This window comes from Carcharhinus amblyrhynchos, chromosome 13 (genome assembly GCF_965287045.1).
Source record: "Carcharhinus amblyrhynchos chromosome 13, sCarAmb.v2.hapA, whole genome shotgun sequence".
Lineage (NCBI taxonomy): Eukaryota > Metazoa > Chordata > Chondrichthyes > Carcharhiniformes > Carcharhinidae > Carcharhinus > Carcharhinus amblyrhynchos.
Window position 1 is genome coordinate 42,244,510 of NC_137336.1, and position 20,685 is coordinate 42,265,194.

Genomic DNA, 20,685 nt, shown 5'->3' on the forward strand with positions numbered 1-20,685 from the left:
TCCCCCTCCCAGTCACACACCATCACTGATTTAGAATTACGAAACCATCCTTTCACCGTTGTTGGGTCAAAAGTTCTGGTACACCCTTCCTAATAGTGCTGTGGGTGTGCCTGCACCACTTGGACTGAAATGGGCAATTAGGCAGGAGCAATAAATGCTGCCTTTATCAGCAAGGATCACGTTCCAGGGGAAGAATAAAAATAATGAGCAGGCAGTGCTGATTGCTGGCATCAGGGGCAAGCTCCTCACCACAAAGGTGGGAAACAGCAGCTGGGTCTGTATTAGTGTCAGAAATCCACAAGCTGACAGATGGGATTTCAGAAGCAGTACAATTGTGGCGTTTGGATGAACACTCCAAATAAGTGGCAGTTTCAATAACCAGCCCAGAATGAACTGTGAAGACAGCAGAAGTGAGGGTTGGTTTGCAGGAGGCTACACCCAGCATGTAACGTTTAAAAGCCAATTGCTCGGATTTGTTTTCAGGGAGGCGCATCAGGAGACTGCTCTTGCCACGCCAGGTTGTTGCAGACTTCTATAGCCTCTTGCCAGAGATCCTGCTGCCTGCTGGACTACGGTGTTGTGCTTTGCCAAAGCCTATCAAAGTAATCAGAGCCCTTAAGTCAGGGCTTCCCAAACTGCGGATCGTGAAATGAGATTCTGGGGCTGTGAGCTGCAAGACAGCAATGGCTGAACAGCAATGTTAGCAGCTGCGAAGCCACTTCGAATCCTCGCTTTATTTTAAACGGCAAGCACAGCTTAAATGATTGATGTTTCAGGCCCGATTTCTGCCTGAAAAACCCACTGATAAAGTAAATATTCTAAAATTCCCAGAAAGTGCCTCTCTGCCTCCACCCTCCTCGTAGCAACAGCACGGTAGCGCAGAGGTTAGCACTGCTGCCTCACTGCACCAGGGACCCGGGTACGATTCCCGGCTTGGGTCATTGCCTGTGTGGAGTTTGCACATTATCCCCGTGTCTGTGGGGGTTTCCTCCAGTGCTTTGGTTTCCTCCCACAGTCCAAAGATGTGTGGGTTAGGTGGACTGCCCATACTAAATTGCCCCTTAGTGTCAGGGGGACTAGCTAAGGTAGGCGCATAGGATTATGGGGGTAGGGCCCTGTTGGGATTGAGGTCAGTGTGGACAGGATGGGCTGAATGGCCTCCTTCTGCACTGTAGAATTCTATGATCCAATGATAACACTACCCCTGGCTTTTACAGGTCTCTCTCCAACCCCCATGCCCCCAAACCCACTCACCTGCCATTTCACAACTCCCACTACTTTCCAGACTCAACATGGGTTCACCGTGGGAAAATATTTGAGAAGCCTCCATTTATTTGACAATGATCCGTTCAACATGCTTCATCTCGCATAAATTGCATAGAACCATAGAACAGTTGCAACCCAGAAAGAGACTGTTTGGCCCATCATGAAGTTGCCTATTTTCTGAAGCATATCTGAACAGCTATTGTCTGTTCTCAGACCTCCGCGTCATGGATTGTGTTAGGTGCTCACCAGGTAATGGATGTGAGACTCTGATACATTTAAAGGCACAGCAACAGAGTGTAACTCTGGCTGCCATTTCTCCAACCATCAAATTAAGAATCAAGGCCGCGATTCTCCCAAAAGCGCTGAATTGGCGGAAAAACTGTTCTAGATCACAACTGTTTTCTCAGTTCAGCTTCTCACCTGAATCTCCACACTCTGTGCACTGCAGAGGTCCCAGTTGTGAATCTCATTAAAAACCTGGTGGGGCGGGGGGGGGGGGGGGGGGTGCAGAGCCTTTTCGTGCCAAAGTCTGATCTGGCTTCATCGCTGGCCAGCTGGGACCCCCCAGTGCTGCCCCTCCAGCCCCTCCAGCCACCCCCCCAGAGCCTGATTGCGACCCTCTCAACAATTCATGGGCCAGCCATGACACCACCCTGCCCCGGAGTGCACCGATGTCCAGCCCATACCCCCAAGCAGTGGCGATTCCCCCCACCCCCTCATCCCGGCAGACTCCCCTTCAGTGACCACTCCCCCCCACCACCCCAGCGCACCCCAATCACTGCCCTTCCTCCATCCCAGACCAATCCCAATGCAGAGTGGCAGTGGGACCTCCCATCTCCACCAATCGCCCCCTTGGCCCTAGCCACAATAGTCCCCACCCCCTTAGTATTGCCCAATGCCCGATGGGCAGTGCCAAGGCACCATTACACTAGTTTAGAACTCTTGTAGGCTTTAGGATTCATTTTTTTAATAAACCAGTCTGTGGCTGAGCCTAAACCTTCTGTCTATAGAAGTTTGTTCTAAAACCTTAAAATCAAGAACTGATAGTCAGGGTAAACAGAAGACTACACCTCCCACAGCAACATCTAACACTTGGCTTGCACCCTCTCCTGCAATGAAAGAAGTCACATTTCCAGTCATTGTCAGGAGTTGGTTTTGTATGCTGAAAGCAATTTTAGTTTTTCTAAACTCAGAAATTACTTATAAAATTACTGAAATATCTTTTGGCAATTGTCAGGAATGTAGCTGTTCTCAGTGCATGTCTGGGATATTGGACCAAATGCTAAAATTTGAGTGGGGTCAGGGGTCAGGGCTTGAGTTCCAGATGTAAGGTTGGGGGAGTAGGGTAGGGATCAGTTGTGAGAGGTGACATTGATGAAGAGGCTTTCCAGAACTACAGGCAGTGGACCAGTTCACTTATCTTGGCAGCACTCTCTCCCAAGCAGTGACTATTGATACAGAAGTTAACTGCAGAATAGCAAAGGCGAGCTCTGCTTTCGGTAGACTTCGCTCCACTGTATGGGAACATCGAGGGATCAGCCCAGCAACAAAATTGAAGGTCTACAGCACCGCGGTACTCACTACCCTCCTGTGTGCCTGTGAAATGTGGACTGTATATCGAAGGCATGCAAGATAACTCAATCATTTCCACATGACTTGTCTTCGCAGAATATTACGCATCAGATGGCAAGACAAAGTACCAAATACTGATGTTCTCTCTAGAGCAAGTCTACCACCAGCCCACACACTGCTAATGAGAGTGCAGACCCGGTGGGCAGGTCATGTCATCCATACGTCACATGAGCACATACCCAAGCAGCCCCTTTTTGGGGAACCCTCTGCTCGAAAGCACGCGCATGGAGGGCAGAAGAAACATTTCAAAGACACATTCAAGGCCTCCCTGAAGTCGCTTGATATTGACATGACCACCTGGGAAACTCTAGCACAAAACCATCCTACCTGGCGCTGCCTCACTGTCATGCTTTCAAAGCAAGGTGTATTGCTGAAGCACAACTTAAGAGTGAGCTGTGCAAGTCCAGAGCCACCAGCGCGACAACTACAGAGCCTACACAAGTCTGTCCAATATGTGCCAGGACATTCCGTGCCCGAATTGGCCTGATCAGTCATCTTCGGACACACTGCAACCAGCCTCAAAATGACTAATGGTGTTGAGGTCCTCATCGATGACGATGGATGAATAACTACAGTAGATATAGCACTTAGGGCAAATAGAATCAAAGGTTATAGGGAGAAAGCAGGATTAAGTAATTGAGTTGGCCAATCAGCCATGATGGTAATGAATAGCAGAGCAGGCTCAAAGGGCCAGATGGCCTCCTCCTGCTCCTATCTTCTATGTTCTATGTTTTTCCAAATTTTAATTCCATCCAAAAATCCAAATTCCAACTGAATCCAATTCATGGTCCCCACAAGAGACTAAGACAAGATCCAAGCTGATAAAATGAGACATTGCATCCTATTATGGGCTTGATCTGATGTTTCATCTTTACCAAGAGGCAAGATGACTTTGAAAAATTGCCTCAGTTAAACCTCATCAGCTACCCCTATCATTGACTCTACCCTAGCCTGGGAGATTAACCTACCTGATCACTGACTGTACCCTAGTCTGGGAAATCAACCTATCTGATCACTGGCTGTGTCCTAGTCTGAGAGATCAACCTACCTGATCATTGACTGTATCCTAGCCAGGGAAATCAACCTATCTGATCACTGACTGTATCCTAGCCTGAGAGATCAACCTACCTGATCATTGACTGTATCCTAGCCAGGGCAATCAACCTATCTGATCACTGACTGTATCCTAGCCAGGGAAATCAACCTATCTGATCACTGACTGTATCCTAGCCAGGGAAATCAACCTATCTGATCACTGACTGTACTCTAGCCTGGGAGATTAACTACCTGATCATTGACTGTCCCCTGCCAGCTCAGTAGCATTTGACCTCTGACTCCAAGGTTTGTTGGCATCATATCTTGGAGCTGCAAATGGGAGACCTCAGAGATCAGTACACACCAACTACACCACCTTTACAGATTAAGCTTGGAGAATTTAATTAGAGGTAAGTAAACTTTCTAAGTAAGCTTAATGGTGACAGACAGGAATGACAGAGCATGACAAAGGTAACAAAACAGAAGAATATTATGGGAAGTATGTGTTATATGGAAGAATTTTAATACTGTGCAGATTTATTTAATAAAAAAAAATTCAGATAAGAATTCAGGCCTTAGTAATCAATATCAGGACTGAAGTCTTGGTGGCTTAGAATGGTACCATGCGAATGTAATCTATTAAGTAAGCGTGCTATTGAAAATGTATTTGCTTTGACAGAAAACTTTTCCAAGAAATTATGTTTCACCAATGGTTAGTTTTGAGGATTAATCCTCATTAGACAATCCTGACATTACATTTTACCTTAGCTTAAAAAGCTCTGCATATGGTTAAAAATCTATTTCAAAATGTTGAAAAATGAACATATATGTGATAAAGATAAACATTTGGTGAGGGAGGAGTGCCCCAAAATAAATAAATGGCTTGAACCTACCCTCCCCCACTTTCAGAAACGTCTAAATTTTTATTGCTCACTGTTCATCCTCAGATTGGCACAGTGGTTAACACTGCTGCCTCACAGCACCAGGGACCAAGGTTTAATTCTGGCCTTGGGTGACTGTCTGTGTGGAGATTGCACATTTGCCCCCTGGCTGTGTGAGTTTCCTCCAGGTGCTCTGGTTTCCTCCCACAGCCCAAAGATGTGCAGGTTAGGCCATGCTAAATTGCCCTTTAGTGAGAGGGGGATTAGGAAGGTAAATGAGTAGATTAATGGGGATATGGTCTGTGTGGAACTGTTGTTGATGCAGGCTCATGTGCCGAATGAGATTGTAGGGATTCTATGAATCTTCGCCCCACTATCTTGCAGTGCTGCCAGCAAATTTCAGTAATCGGATTACCACTGGACAGGTACTTTCCTGAATTCTCATTCCTGGTTTTCCAGGTTGTGATGCCATTGTAAGCACAGTCTATTCTGTCAATAAACTTATCAGCATGCTAACCTTTATAAAACACATTTGAATGTTGAATTATACATTGGTATGTTGACACTTTGACTTTTGAAATTATTTATTTACATGTTGTTTATGCTGTAGCTTACTGATACATTGCGTGATGGTAAAATATTGAAGTACATATCAATATCTTTGATCCAGCTTATCATCACTTGCTGTGCCTTAACATTAGGGTCACATGAAGCAACTATTTTGTGATCCCATATTTCCATGCGGATAAAGCCAGCCACTTCCAAAGTATTGCTTAATCAAATTGTCTGGAGCACTATGAAATCAACCAATATTGACCTGAAAGGCCATAATTGCACAAGTTTTCAGGAGTAAATGATGTCATGTGATCAGCGATAGAGATAGAGTATGAAGCACCAGGATGCCTTTCTTAAATAATTCAACCATTATAGAAAAGTTATCCAATCTCTGGCTCACTGACTTCAAGGTTTGGTGGAAGAGATCACAAGCTAAATAAGGATCAGTCTAGGTCCTGGATTCCAGGGAGATAATAAGGTATAAGGCAGTGAAAATTCTAAAAGACCAGGTGAGTTTCACCCGTAAGCTTGGCATGATAGAAAACAGATCATAAAAATGACTTGCCGTGTCAAGGAATAAGACAGTGTTTCAGGGACTTGGTGTGGGTAAGTAATTTATTAACAATGACAACACAGCCAGATCCACTGTAAGACTGAACACAAGGGTTGGCTGCATAATTTCTGTTACCAAGGTTACAGTTTGTTTATGCCATTATATTCAATGTCACATAGCCTTTCGTCATTTTATTGTGCAATAGGTGTATTCATTGCAATTTGTAACATGTCAGTAATTCTGAACCAGACTCAAAGTTCACATTATATTAATTACAACAATCATCCATGGAATCTTCGAACAGTTCTTCCATTTTTTTAAAGCTTGCTACAAATTGACTAGCCTTACCCCTATAGTGTAAAGGGTCAACATTAAATATATAAATAGACAGTCAATATTATCAGTGATGCACAATCACATGATGACATAGCATGCTGGGAGATAGTTCCTTGTGAAGCCCCATAGAACCATAGAAAAGTTACGGTGTAGAAAGTGGCCATTCAGCCCACCATGCCTGAGAAAATAGAAACTAGCTGCTTATTTTAATCCCTTTTCCATAGCCATGCAGGTTACAGCAGTTCAGATGTAGATCCAGGTACATTTAAAATGAATTAAGTGTTTCAACCTCAACCAGCAATTTAAACAGTGAATTCCAGATGCCCACCACCCTCCAGTTGAAAAAGCTTTTCCTCATGTCCCCTCTAGTGCTTCTATGAATCACCTTAACTCCATGCCCCTGATAATTGGCCCCTCAACTAGGGGAAGCAAGTCTTTCCCGTCTACCCTATCTAGGCCCTTCATAACTTTGTACACCTTAACTAGATCATCTCTTGGCCTCCTTTGTTCTACAAATCAAGATTATCCAATCTCTCCTCGAAGCTGTATTTTTCAAGCTCTAGCAACTTTCTTGTAAATCTCCTCTGCATTCTCTCCAGAACAATCATGTTCTTTCTATGATGTGGTGACCAGAACGATACACAAAATTCCAGCTGTGGCCTAACCAGCGTTTTATACAATTCCCATCATTCCATCTGTGCATTCATACTCAATGCCTCAGCCAATAAAGTAAGAAGTTTCACAACACCAGGGTAAAATCCAACAGGCTTATTTGGTAGCACAAGCCACAAGCTTTTGGAGCGCAGCTCCTTTATCAGGTGAGTGGGAAGGGATGTTGTGAGCCTTCTTACTGTGCTTACCCCAGTCCAAAGCTAGCATCTCCACATCACCCAATAGAGACATCACATTTGTTTTCTTAACCACTTGTCCAGCTGTCCTACCATCTTCAAGAACTTGTGGACATGCATTCCATGTTTTCTTACCTTCTCTACACCTCTCAATATCTTCCCATTTTATTGAGGATTCCCTTACTTTGTTTGCCCTCTCCAAATACTTTACCTCACACTTTTTTGGACTGAATTCCATTTGCCACTTCTCTGCCCACTTGACAAAACTATTATAATTCTGGAGTCGACAGTTATCCTTTTCACTATTGACTACACAGCCATTTTTTGTGTCATCTGCAATGTCATCCACACTTAAGTTTAAATCATTATTATATACAACAAAAAGCAACGGCTTCAACACTGAACATTGTGGAACACCAATGGGTTCAGTTTCAGGACAGTTTCAGTTGCTCAGGGTGAATAAATGGAATCTGCTTGGTCATTGGTAAATGGCATTAATCGTTAACCCATGATACCCCTTCACTGATGGGATGGCAGAATTGATGCAACTGTACCTCTTTCACTATAGCATTCTCTCTCCAAGCCTGCATTCCTGTTTTCCACTAAGCAACTATTCCAAAATTTGATGTGAGATTATTGAGTTGTGTCTACCCTTTTAAAAGTGCAAAATTAGAAATCTGGCTTGCTTTGCTTCCTGGGCAATGGTCTCTGAGTTTTATGTAATTGTCCTGGATGTTATCTACCATTACAGCACCTATGAGTCCAATATGATTCTTCTTCAGAACTTCTGTTTTTGTTAACTTTCCAGATTGACAGTTTCTTTTTGAATTTTTTTGAGCTGAATAGTAAGTTCTCCCATCTTTTATTGTTTTATTTAAAGTATCATTTTCATGCAGCTGAATGAGGTTGGGCCTGGATATAGTTCTGAAAAATTACTGCAGCAATGTCCTGGAGTTGATTCGTCTTGAACAACTGCATACCTTTGTGCTCGCTATGATTCCAGGAATGGCATCCTTGCCCATTGTTACAGATGGGGAGAGTTGTTGGATTAACATTTCCCTTTTTTCCTCCTATTCCAGTTGTCCACATTACAATCTGTATTTTTAGAGGGAATGTTTTAAAACTTGCTGTCATTGCGGCTTTAAAGGATAGACAGAAAACAAGTTTTCTGGCAAGTTGAAATCAAAGATAAACATTAATTCACACATAACAGCCAGAATGTAAACACTATAAAAACTACTCGCTCCCTCAATCACAAGAAAAAAGCAATTTCACAGATTTACAATGTAATAGTTACAAGCCCTGAAGGGGTCTTCTCTCATGGTTTTATGAAGGTGAATTGAAGTTGGGAGTCTAAGTATATTTATTAGTGTCATAAGTAGGCTTATATTAATGCTGCAATGAAGTTATAGTGAAAATCCCCTAGTCGCCACACTTTGGCACCTGTTCCGGGTACACTGAGGGTGAATTTAGCACAGCTAATACGCCTAACCAGTGTATCTTTTGGACCCAGAAGAAACCCATGCAGACGCAGGGAGAATGTGCAGACTCCACACAAACAGTGATCCAAGCTGGGATTCAGTCCCGGGTCCATGGGTTTGTGAGGCAGCAGCACTAACCATTGTGTCACCATGCCACCCGTCTCTGAGTTTTCAGATGAATTTGTAGTCAAAGTCTGTGGAAATAAGAAATGCTTTAGTGGGTGAAACAAATTAATTTCCTCACACTGCCTGAGTTGAATGGTCATTTAAACAGAGTGCTGATCTTCTTGTTATTTGTCCCTGACTGACCTGCCACTGGCCTGTCCTTTGAGTAATAAGATTTGCCAGGTTTCATGTCAGAATTTGGCTCACATGATCACAAAATCAATATTTCCATTATCCGCCCAGGTTATTCTTTTTTAGGAGACACTGCTGACAATGACGGGGGGGTGGGGGTGGAGGGGGGGGCGGGGGGCGGTAAATGGGGCGGTAAATGGCAGCTATTCACACTTCTTTATGATAAACTAGGTTCTTTGTTAGTTTTCAAGCTTGCAGACACTAACCATTGAATAACCATTCATATTCAATAACCATCGAACATGAGTTTCTGTAAATGTATAAGAACAGGGAGCTGTAAATTCACAAGTGGTTTCATATCCAGAATGCCTTTCCCAGGGAGGATATTCTACCAACGTTCATTTACAATTTAATGACTTTCCAATGACAGCAATCAGTTTCAGAAAACACAAAAGGTCACCTGACACCCTGACTCCATCTTAGGTTGAGGTAAATTGTCCATATGCCATGCTGGTTATTTTACAGGTAAAAAGGTTCATCAATCTATAAATTCACAAGCAAATGACACAAGTGTGACACCATTTTCAAAGTAAAAACATAAGACTTCAGCAATTCCAGAGTCAATTTTAAACCCAGGGATGATGATGGAAGAGTTTGGGATTTTGGTCGAAAGGAATGAATGTGATCATGGCAGGCTATTGCTTGACTAGCTTTTGAGGACAGTACTCCCGATTTTAGACCATAAGACCATTAGGTATAGGAGCAGAATTAAACCATTTGGCCCATTGAGTCTGCGCCACCATTCGATCATAGCTGATATGTTTCTCAACCCCATTCTCCCGCCTTTTCCCTATAATCTTTGATCCCCTTATCAATCAATAACCAATCTATCTCTGTCTTAAATATACTTCAAAATATATTTTGAAGTGTATTTCCAAATTTCAGTAAGAAGATTTTGCAGTTTTGACCGGTCCTTTGTCTTGTCTGGTAATTAGGTCAACACCAGGTGTTCACTCTGATTTTGTTCATATTAATCCTCTCCACAGTGCTTGGATACAACTGAGTAACTTGTTCGGCTATTTCAGAGGGCAGTTCAGATTGCTGTGTGTCTGCGCTCCCTTATAAATCTGGTTGGATTAACACATAAGATGTCTTTCTCTAAAGGGCATCAGTGATTTCTGACAAGCTTGTAGTTTCATGGTCACCATTACTTGTTTATTCCTGATTTATTTAATTAACTGAATTTAAATTTCTTAGCTGTCACGATGGGATTAATCCAGCCCTCTGTACTTGTCCAGTAACATAATGCAATTACAGCACCAATATATCCCTAACAAAACAGAAAACCGTAACAGTAAAGTAACAGCAAAAGTGGTTCATGAAAATTAAACTATATCTGTAACACCCATTATAAGCACAAAAACATCCTGATGGTAACAAGGAACAGAAGTGTGAAACAAAGCTATCTGGAAGGTGGAACTCTCCTGGAAATTCATATAACACAACCACAATCTCCAGTGATCCGATTGCCTGCAGGTGATTGTCCCTTTAAACATTACTTCAATTCCTGGTGGGTTGGGTGGAGCTTCAATAATGATGCTTTAAAACACCATTGGGGTCCACATTGCTTCATGGAAACCAGAATTACAAAAATTCATGAGGCTTTGACCTGCTTTTCTGGATGCCTTTGGCTAACTGCAAAAACTGTGCCCTGACTGCAAGATGCCAGGATTGCAGCATTCCATCACCTTTTTAATGACCCACCATCCAATCTTTCCTTGGTGGCCGGGCATTCTTCAAGTTTGGGCATTTAAATTTTACCATTGAGTTACCAAAGCATCTTGGAGGTATTCAAAAGATTTGTCACAATATTATGTTATGTAACCACTACCTGAGATCAACAAAAATTTTCAAAGATTATCAACTGGAACTAAAATGTTTGTTTCACTGATACTGTCATAAATTTTACTTTCTCTAAATGAACATCTATCAATCATGTGAAGCCTGGATATCTAAATGCAGTGGAAAGGGAAGTGTATTAGTAAAAACATATTGCAGCAATTTGCTGCCATATGGAGACAGGTTTTTGTTATGCATTCCCTGCCATGTCAAGTAGGTGTGTCGTCACAAAAGCAATTTGCCCACTATATATATCAAAAGATTTATATGAATCTCTGTCACTTGTTTATAATCTTGCATAGCACCGCAGGTCAACCATTGAGTAATAAAACTAAAATACAGAGCTCTTGCGTAATATGTGCTTGTTGCATGTGAATCTTGAGGTGTTACTAAATGTATGAATATTGAGGACAATTGAACATACAAAGTATTACCTTTGTAACAGGCAATAAAGCTGATGCACTGTTCACCCAATCCAAAGATTGGTAATAATACCATGTGACATACAGTTTTATTGTCTTGTTCTAGAGGCACGAGATTACTTTATCCATTGAGTAAAGATTCAGAATTATATTCCCAAATCTATTTGGATTACTATCATATTAATGCATCAGTTCCATCCCAAAATTTGCAAACTATTTTAAGTTGTCCTGTTAAAGGATTGTACAACTCAAAGTTAATTTCAAATTTGGCGATGAGACTATTTGATTTTAAAGCACACTTTATCGCCCTTCCAGGTAATATTTGAACTTTAATGCAATAAAGCAAAGTTTAAGGAACATTATTAGTCCAATTGAATTAATGGAACAGACCGTTTTTTGTAAGGGAGTTCTACAGCTACAGTTTTTAACCACTTTTCACCGCTTTATTCCTGATCTAATTAACTTTAGCTTACTGAAATGGATTATTTACAGTGCAAAACCCATTATTCATCTCATTATCATTTAAAAATTGTGTGCACACTTTGAAACCGGAGTGACAGATGAAACAATATAAATCTAAATAGAAATGGGCACACCTCTTAAACCTCCAGCAAAACGAGCTCATATATCTCTAATAAAAATGTGTTTACTCACCCAACAGTTCACATGATAAAAGTAATAGCTGATATGTGCTGAATTTCAATGATTGGGAAGGTACTAAGGTCAATCCCTGGTCGATGTTGCAGTAGCTGATCTCAATTACGGCAAGTGTTAGAACTGAGGAAAGGGTCAACAAAATATCCTGTTCCCAATCAGGGACTCTTGTTTGAAAGTGTACACTTGCGGTTGTCAGCTGAAGACAAAGTCAAATTCAGTTATAATGTCCTCCATGGTCTATTTGACTACTGAATCTAGTTTATTTATTAGTGTCCCAAGTAGGCTTACATTAACACTGTAATGAAGTTACTGAGAAAATCCCTAGTTGCCACACTCCGGCAGCTTTGGGTGCACTTCGGTGTTCGGGTACACTGAAAAAGAATTTAGCATTGCCAGCGCACCTAACCAGCATGTCTTTCCAACTGTGGGAAGAAACCAGAGCACCTGGAGGAAGCCCATGCAGACACGGGGAGAACATGCAAACTCCACACAGACAGTGACACAAACCGCTAATCGAACCCACGTCCCTGGCGCTGTAAGGCATCAGTGCTAACCACTGTGCCCCTGTTCTGCCTCACTTCCATGTAAAGAACAACCAATGTATCAAAGAACTGCAAACCTCGTTTTCATATTTTTCAAGATTGACAACTCACTATGTGAAGCATAATAAGCTCAAACTCACATGGCACCACTCTAACACACCACACAGCACAGCACCCACATACAGGTATTTCCAGAACTACAGTATTGTAACACAAATTGAACCACCACAATGAAATAGAAACAATCAAGTGAGAACAGTAAGTCTTTCATAGATAAATAGCGTTCAAAACTAAGCTTACGTTTTGACCAGAATAACTCGTTCTACATTGAAGGGTGTACACCAAATTTCTGCTGTTTTCACAGGCGCTAACTGATTGATATATATTTCCAAGGTTTTCTGGGTTTTCTTTCATGAAGCTGTTGTTCACAATGGTTCAAATGGCCTCCAAAAACAAAAAGTACATCAGGTGTTATCATTTCTGTCTTGAGGCAGCCTAAGGTCCATAATGCACCCAAGCCGCATCACATGCCAAAATACAGTCATGGAGCAACCTTCACAAGGCACATTGCTTCAATAACTTTGAGGAAGCATTATGTAATTGGAAGCATGACCAGCACCCAATACTCTGAACATGGGCATCCATTGGGATAGCTTTTTCATTGCTTACCAGCAGTACACCACAGCACCTCTTCACAATTGAGCATTGGATCAATTAATTTAGTGAAATTTGCTAGATTCTTCCTGGTAGTTACCTAAATCTGTGCTGCAGTTTGGTTGTATTTCTGAATAATTATGTGTCCCCTTATATGAAAGCATTTATCTGCAGGTTGCGGAGGAAGGGAAGGATTTAAGGATACTTATTAGACAAGTGACAATTTATCTTTTGTGCTCCCATTTGGATACATTTATTACTGACATCCATAAAGACTTTTATCAAAGCTCTGTGAAGAAATCTGCCAGTGTTGTCTGTGCTTCCTAAAAGCAGCCGTCAACATGTTCTATGCATTTCTGCGGTTAGGCTTCAAGACCGTATCCAGAAGGAATTGTCATCCATTATAGTAAAAACAAGCGCACAAGGTAAGAGTTGACCATTCAGTCTGTCGAGCCTGCTCCACCATTCTGTTAGATCATGGCTGATACAAACTTACGAATTAGGAGCAGGCGTAGGCCACTCAGCCCCTTGAGCCTAATCCCCCACTCAATAAGATCATGACTGCTCTGATTGCAACATCAACCTCACACTCCTACCAACCCTGATAACCTTTTACCTCCTTGCTAATCAGAATCCATCGAGCTCTGCCTTAAAAATTTTCAGAGATTCTGTTTCCATTTGCCTTTTGAGGAAGAGAGTTCAGAGACACAAGGTCCTCTGAGAGAAAACAATTCTCTCCATCACTCTGTTAAATGAGCTTATTTTTAAACAGAGACCCCCTAGTTCTAGATTCGCCTGCAAGAGGAAACATGTGCTCACATTCATCCTGTCAATAAACTTCTGGATCTTAAAGGTTTCAATCAAGTTGCCTCTTACTTTTCTAAACTCCAGTGAATATAACCTAACTTTCACCATCTTTCCTCGTAAGACAATCTGCTTATTGCTAGTAAACCTTTTCTGAACTGGTTCTATGCATTTACATCTTTCCTTTGATAAGGAGACCAGTACGGTACACAATACGCCATATATGATCTCAACAATGTCCTGCACAACTGAAGTATACTTTTGGAATCCCTGTTTTCATAATCAATTCCTTTTGTGATTCATGAACTTGAACTCAGATCCCTCTGAATCTCAGAGCTCTGCAATCTCTCACCATTTTCTTAATAAGCTTCTCTTTTATCCTTTCTGCCAAAAAGGACAATTTCACATTTGCCCACATTGTACTCCCATTTGCCAGATTTTTGCCTACTCACTTTACCTATCTATTTGTAGGCTTCTTACATCCTTTTCACAATTTAGTTTCCTACCTATCTTTGAGTCATCATCAAATTTAGCAACCATAGTTTTAGTCCCTTCATCCAGGGCATTTATATTAATTAAGACCAATTTATGTCAACTCTCTGTTTCCTGCTATTTAGCCAATCTTCAATCCATGCCAATATGTACCCCCTAAACCAGGAGCTTTTATTTTCCACAATAATTTTTAATATGGCACCTTATCAACTGCCTTCTAAGCACAGTATATTCATCAATTCCCCTTTATCCACAGTATATGTGACATCTTCAAAGAACTTCAATAAACTGATTAAGCCTGAATTCTTTAACAAAATCCATGTTGACTCAGCCATGACTTTTTCCAGTGTCCTGCTATAACGTCTTTAATATTGGCTTCCAATATTTTTCCTATGATGGATGTTGGGCTGACAGACCTATAGTTTCCTGCTTTCTGCCTCCCTCTCTTTTTGGATTAAAGAAGGCATATTTGTTTTCTTCCAATCTAATGGAACCTTCCCCAAATCTAGGGAATTTTGGAAAATTAAAACCAATGATTCAACTATCTCATTAGTCACTTCTTTCAAAACCCTAGGGTGAAGTCCATCCAGACCCAGGGATTTGTCAGCCTGCAAACTCAATAATTTGCTCAATACCGCTTCTCATTTGATTGTAATTTTCCTGAATTCTTCCCTCCCTTCAATTTCCTGATTTACAGCTATTTCTAGGGTACTACTAGTGACCTCTTTAGTGAAACCGATTCAAAATGCCTATTTAATCATTCTACCATAGCCCTGCTTTCTATTATCGATTCCCCGGATACACTTTCTATTGGACAAAAGCTCACTTAGTTAACTTGTTTCTTATTGAAATGCCTATAGAAAATCTTACTGTGCTTTTTTTTATTTAGCTAGCTAGCTTTCTCTCATACTCTAGCTTCTCCTCCGGGTCAATCCTTTTGTCATTCTTTGATTTTTTAAAAAATATTCTTTCCAACCTTCTGACCTGCTGTTCACCTTTTGTGCAAAAATATGCGTTCTTTTCAAGTTAGTTGATCACCCTTCTCAACACTACTTTCTCGTGCTAACCCCATAACCCATGTTATCATTAATCTCCAGAAATCTATCGATTTCTGTTTTGAACATGCTCAATGATTGACATTGCATAGCCCTCTGGAGTAGAAAATTCTAAGATTCACCACCTCTGAGTAAAGAAATTCCTCCTAATCTCAGTCTTAAGTGGCCTGCCCCTTATTCTGAAACTGTGTTCCCTGATTCTAGAGTCATCACCAGGACTAACATCCTATCTGAAGGCATCCTGTCAGACCCTGTAAGAATATTGTAAGTTTTAATGAGAACACCTCTCATCCTTCTGATGTCTGCTATATCTCTAGCCCACAAGTAGTTTCCTGATGTTTGCTATGCCAAGGGACTTCAGTATGTTTCCTGTAGAAAACAGTCAAGCATGGTGGCACAGTGGTTAGCACTGCTGCCTCGCAGTGCTGGAGACCCAGGTTTGATATTGGCTTGGGTCACTGTGCAGAGTTTGTACATTCTCCCTATTCCTGCGTAGGTTTCCTCTGACTTCTCCGATTTCCTCTCACAGTCTGAAAGACGAGCTGGGTAGGTGCATTGGCCGTGCTAAATTCTCCCGAAGTGTGTCGACTAATGGATTTTCACAATAACTTCATTGCAGTTTTAATATAAGCCTATGTGTGACACAAATAAATAAACTTTAAACAAGAAAGAGCCCCATATTTCTACTGTGCAGCAGAAATGTTGGGCATATTTGATTGAATTTTGGTGACTGTGTGTGTGTCCCTAACCTAAACATTATTATTCATGACACACCATTCCATCAATGTGCAGATAGCATGCAACCCAGGAAGAAAAATCATGCTTATAAATACACAAGCAGCGTCGGCATTGTCCACCACTAATGGTATCACTGCTGAGCTGCTGGCCTTCTGATTAGCCCAACAGCTCTTTGGATCAGGCCTAAACAGGGACAGTAGCCCCCACAACAACCAACAGATTGGCTGCAGCTGGCAAAATACAGTGCTGGGCCCTGCCACATGCCGTACCAAGGTAGCCTCCCCCACTCCACCCCTCCTTTCAGCCCTGGCAACAAGACCTTTGTTGCTTCTGCAGTGCTCAGTACTGCATATCAATACTAATGTCACTAGTCTTGATTAGATTGCCCTCTGGTGATAGTATCTGAAATATGTTCATTGTGATTCTTTACCCACCTGACTCCTTGGATTTCAGACAGCTTCCTGAAGGCAAGTGAGGAAGAAACTGTGAAATGCCTAAAGCTGCAAACCAGCAGTTAGAAGCATTCAATAGAGCTATGTTAGCAATTGCTGGAGGAGAAAGTGTTCTATAATGTATAGAATATCTACTGCAGAATTTAATATTGAAGAGATGTAACATTCCTCAAAATCTGAATTTGTCATTAATGTTGGAGAGAAATGTTAGAAATGTGGCCAGCTTTGAACATTTATGGTCTCCAAAAAGTGTCAAGTGTCAGAACTGTGAGATGGGAGAAGGTCAACTCCATTAACTTCGGCCATATAATATTATTGTAATGGTGGATAGTTATCATGGAACGTTGCAATTATCAGTGAAAATGGCTCCAATTCACTCAGTGACAGCCCATTGACAAGGTGATGAGGTGGATATAGGTGCTTAGTGTTCTTCAATATTCTCTGCAAATGGTTACTATACATTCATGCATATAGTCAGTGTCTGATTGAGCAGAATGCATTCAGTTGCTTATCCTAGGCTGTTCCAAGAGATGGAACCCTGCTGTATGCTACAGGCAGAATTCTTTGTAATAGCTTTGGGATATCAGCACAATTGAAAACACTGTTCATATTTCTCATGCAGGCAAATTTCACACAACAAGATTCCATAAATGTTGGGGTGGTGTTGGCTATAGAATATGTCAGACAAAAAAGTCTTCATAATCTTCTGTAAGTTAACAACAATTCTTTATTAACGATTTGTAACTACATACCTATAGAATCACAGAATGCCTACAGTGCAGTAGGAGGACATTCACATTCAGCCCATCGAACTCACACTGACCGTAATCCTACCCAGGCCCTACTCCTGCAACCCCACTGCTATTACCCTCACACTAAGGTCAATTTAGAATGGCCAATCAACCCAACCCACATATCTTTGGATAATGGGAGGAAACTGGAGCACCCAGAGGAAAATCACGCAGACACAGGCAGAATGTGCAAACTCCACATAGTGACCAGGGGCTGGAATTGAACCCGGGTCCCTGGTGCTGTGAGGCAGCAGTTCTAACTACTGTGCCACTGTGCCATCTCTATATAAAGTAAAGGATACAGGTCCTAACATCCGTGTCTAGGCTTAACATATCCTGTTCAACACCACAATAACCCTAGGTCTAGGTCATGTGCCTACTTACATCAGTGTGCGGACAGTAATGTACTCAGTCCCCCATTCAATCTGTATTTGCCAGATCCTTATACTACACCTCCCTCTAAGACTTTATCCCTTGAATATGGAGTTACACTAGTTTACTTCATGATTATTGGTTATTAGTTCTAATACAATTTGCTTGTTGCTACTGCCTTAATGCTATTTCAACATTATATCTATTAATGTATTAGTATTATTGCATTCTCACTGTCCTATCTCTCCCCAATGAAATTAGAGATTCAAGCATTTGGAGGCCTTGTAACCCTTCCAATTTCTCATTCACTGTTTTGTTGGAGGACTGGTAGGCTCTGTTGGTTCTGGTCCTTGATATTGACTCAGAGGTTGGATTGGCATTTGAACACCATCATTGATATTCCTCCACTGTGAGAGAGGGCAGAGATGCCACCTGTCTTGTGAGAAAGTGCCCTTGGCCATAGCAATCTGCTAAGTGTTGTGGATTTGGAGACATGCCATTTGGAAGCACTGGGTTAAAAATGAAATGAGTCATTATTTATGGTCTGTGATCTTTTCCATTGTTGCTGCTTCTCTCTCCAGTTTCCCTCTACATCTTATGACATAATTTCCATTTGCATATATTACTACACTACTATAGTAGGGCTGCACAATGAGCCAATAGGAATAAATACAGATATATAGCAGTAAGACTGGGGTTGGTTCTCATTCTGTCGGAGGACTATTCCTTGTCTCCTGAAGTCCGGGATCCAGACCTTGTTACCCTGATGCAGCTATGGTAAGTGTCTTGTGCAGTGCTTTCTGTTGTAGAGAGAAGCTTGTTTCTGTGTGCATGACTGCTCATTTGTTTGGATGTCCTTGATTAATAACCCTGGCATTAATTCTTTTCAGCAGGATCAGAAGTTGTATGTGAAGTTTCCTGCCCATCAGGAGCTCAGACTGGGACTGTCACAAGGAAAGGGGATGGACCTGAATGTGAGCAATCCAGCGAAGAAGTCCTGATTTTCCTTCATGGTGAGCTTTCACTGTGTGGACTCCTCGGTCCATTTCTCCATTTGACAGTGGGTACGTTGGGGAGCTTAATGCAGTGGCAGAAGCTGGCTATGGTTGACAATTGTGCAAATATTGAGTTGAAGAATTGAGAACCATTATTGGATATGGGGGAATGATTTTTCAACCTCGCCTCACCTGGCGCAGATCGTGCTGACCCTGGGAAATAGCATAAAGGCCTTAAAATTGGTTTAGTGCCAAACGTTTGCAATCTTCCCTGTCCCTTTCTAATGGCGTAAACTGGATTGCACCAGTTAAATATGCAAAGCCCATTCAAAACTGGATTTTCCCAGCTCCGAGGATCTTCTGACCTTCGGACGTGGTGCAGGAATGGCAAGAATCACTACTGCTCTCCACTAGCGAGACCAGGTGCGATGGTCATGCTGAGGGACTCAGAGGCCACTGAAACCCCTGGGTGGTTGGGGACATGGCTGGGCAGTGCTAGTTCTAGTTATGCACAGCAAAGTGGGTCATCTGGATCATTTTGTCTTTATACTTCAGACTTGCCTGCACGCAAGTCTTAAAACTTGTATTTATATATATATAGTTGTGAATATCTAGTGCGTAATTCTAGAATATAATGTTTAGTTTTAAAAGTTGAAGTATCAAATGTAAAATAAACAGAGACACCTCATTGATAAACTGATCAACACAGTATTATGAATGCAAATCAAACAACCTTGGAGTGAATTACAGTCAAAAGATAAATTACGTTTGTTTTACAAGTCTAAGGGTAAACGTATAAAACTCAAATAATGGATGATCCATCGTTAAGCTTGTAATGGAGCCAGGAGTTTTACACTTACTTCAATGTAGCTCCCAGATGAAAGACACCAGGAAAAGTTGGTGGGGACAGCAACCTGGAGGAAGGATCATAAAAGTCCATTAGATTTATAAATTTTGCATATGGGTACAAAATCAAAGAGTTGTGTTGAAGATAAGAATAATTTGTTGTATTTCTGTTTGAGCCATTTCAAAGCACATCACGATATCATAGAGATGGGCTGGGGATTGGGTTAGAAATTTATTTTAATTTATCTGGATTTTTTTCATAGAAAGTTGTTGCAGTTTGGTCTACAGGCTAGAACTCATTAAGTCAGGGGAGCAATAGGAGATAAACATTAGTCAAGTCTGCACCTTAACCAAAGAAAATGCTAATTATATTCTTTATTATCCTAGTTGGCAGCTGAAGTGAGAAATCTGTAGTAACCGATATGACCTGAATTTAGCTGGAGCTCTTGGGGGAAGAAGGGACTGAAATTTTGCCTAACTGGAGCTAGAGGAAGAATCTGCAGTAGCCGTCACAGTGAAAGGCAGTTTGTTGCAGTTGGAGTTTTACATCAGTTTGGAGAAGGCAGAGAAGGAATTTTTCAAAGGCAGGATCTTCTAGTTAAACCAAACTCGACCCTTCATGGTTACCTGGGGCAAAAGGGCAAGCCAAGAAAAAGCCCATAGACATCAGCAGGACCAGAAGATCCCTCCACCAAACAACAGCTCACCGCATCAGCCACAGGAAAGCCCACGTCAGGGGTGGCCATGAAATCCTGGCCCAAGAGCTGTAGAACAGCTACAAACTTGAACTGAACTATTAGAAACCAGAAGTGCTTCCAATTTTCTGTCTAAGTCACTGTGCAGGAATTGTGAATGTGGCTCGGGTTTGAACTGAAATGTCTCAGGTCTTACAAGGCAGCTGTGGAAAACTTTGACAGTGGTCAAAAGAAAGTAGATAACATTCAAGAACCTGATAAACAGTCTAAAACTTTCTGGAAGCAAAGTCAAAGTGAAAAGGAGAAGGTTGAGTTTATGATTTCAGTTTAAAGTATAGGTGACTATGTTTTATCATGCTTTTCCATTTTGAAACATATGTAATTATG

The 20,685-nt window shown here is 41.5% G+C and overlaps 1 protein-coding gene across 1 annotated transcript in view; it reads right to left on the bottom strand.

Annotated features, from left to right (window-relative positions):
* Positions 1-19,671, bottom strand: part of cdhr2 (cadherin related family member 2) — a 129,284-nt gene extending 109,613 nt beyond the window's left edge. The window contains exon 1 of the mRNA XM_080201582.1: positions 19,618-19,671. The gene's annotated coding sequence lies outside the window, so the exon portion shown is untranslated. The remainder of the gene's footprint in view (positions 1-19,617) is intronic.
* Between the last annotated feature and the right edge of the window lie 1,014 nt (positions 19,672-20,685).